The sequence below is a fragment of the Arctopsyche grandis genome, chromosome 4 (genome assembly GCF_051622035.1).
Source record: "Arctopsyche grandis isolate Sample6627 chromosome 4, ASM5162203v2, whole genome shotgun sequence".
Lineage (NCBI taxonomy): Eukaryota > Metazoa > Arthropoda > Insecta > Trichoptera > Hydropsychidae > Arctopsyche > Arctopsyche grandis.
In genome coordinates this window covers 34,050,352-34,052,274 of record NC_135358.1, presented here as the reverse complement: position 1 = coordinate 34,052,274, position 1,923 = coordinate 34,050,352, and positions in this window count along the sequence as shown.

The window sequence follows — 1,923 nt, the reverse complement described above, 5'->3', positions numbered from 1 at the left end:
AGCGAATTAATAAAATTTTTGGAAATACATCATAGACTAAACGTGTTTTCCCATATTTGTCGTTTTTTATTATTAAAATCCTTTCCATAATGAAAGGTAAAGTTTTCAATTTATTCTAATTACTTTTTTTGAGTAAATGTTTATTTTAATTTCTGTATGGTTTGTGTTCATATGCAATATTTTTTTGCGTAATCTTTAAAGTGTTCTCGTATTTGCTTCTTCAGTACTAAGATCATCTTTTGAAAGCATTTTGATTATTCTCAAGATATGGCTATAAATACTTTTGATAGGCTTAATGGTTTTGTGGCATTTCCGACCTGGAAATAAAATTTTAAAATAATTGTGATTGCCCCTGAAGTTTTGTTTTAATATTTTTGCCTTTCATTTTGATCGAGATTATATTCAAACAAGATAATGTAAAGAATCCATCTTAAAACTGATTTGTTTCTAATGAATTAAGAAAAAAATGAATAAAAGGAAAAAAAAATTCATTTGTTTTCAAAAACATGTATTTCATCAAAACAATTTTAATTAATTATGGAATTTCATAATAATTTTATTAAGAATGGGAAAAATAAAATAAAAACATCAATTTAAAACAAATAGTATTTATATTTCTCAAGGAATCGCAATTAGTACATCGATATATCATTACCCAAACAAAAAATTAGTTAAATAAATCGTCCATTCATTAGTCAACCTTACAATTTATTTCAAATATTATTCTTTCATACATTTCTCGAAAACATAAATCTCACATGTAAAGATTATTTCAATTTTAATCTACATAGCTTTCGGCAAATTTTCTATTTTATTCAAAAATTGTTCTTTAAATAAAAACAAACTGTAATATAATTATTAGAACACTTAAAAAGTCATATCATTTGAAAATTATCTTCACACTCAACATATGTAAATATACATAATAGAATATTATCTACATGGTTTAAATGGTTTTAATCTAAAAATGTACTTATCACATTCTTTGTTTTTTTTTTTTATTATTAACATAATTAATAACATTTTACTTAGAAAATAAGTGGCAATAGAAATTACAAAACACTTGAGTTAATTAAAAATTATTTGAAGTTGCCTGCCAACACAGTGAATGCACTCCAACAAGTGCCTGGAACCAAAACTACCAGAGCACCTGATGAAGTACAATAGACATGAGGCAGATGATACAATCGAAGTTTTATCAGTTTATCACTTATCAGACGACTGCTCCCTCACCATGGAAGAATACTGTCACCTCACCGCGCGCTACTTCAGGTACCTGACTTCGATACATAGACCATGGCCCCTGAGTAGCACGCGGTGAAATAAACAACATTTTGCAGTTTCCAAAAGTGCTTGCACGCGTCCAAAGGTTACCTGAAACTGAACAAAAATATGTGTATTCATTTATACGAAATATAATGTATTCTGCAATGCGCTCTACGAAACACAATAGGGTACGAAATTGGATTCAATGCCGAATCATAAACACTCATTCGAATACCGGGTGCTGTTTAATCATTTTAGACTGTAGCATATAATACAAGGCTTCTTTGTGCATGTAACTCGTTTCAAGCGGAATACTACATACTTTTGAAGGTATGCGTAGAAGCAATTTTGAGAATTGCACACATTTATATATAAATTTGTGCGCTTTACGACCTGAACCCACGTGTTTTCAGCTCCATTGAAATTGTATGTGCTGAAAGATGCGTGGGTGGGGCAACACGATACCGATCGGTATGGGAGCACGTGGGAGTCTCCAAGGCTCCAGCAGGAAGACCCAAGTCTCCAGAGCAGTCACGTCCCACCCCAAGTCCGGTTCAACCTCCACTGCAGCACCAGAGCGCACCAGCAAAACCGGTCACTTTCTCGTTCGCAAAAAAAAAATGATCGCCTGGAAGTTAAGTTTTTTTTTTCTTTTTT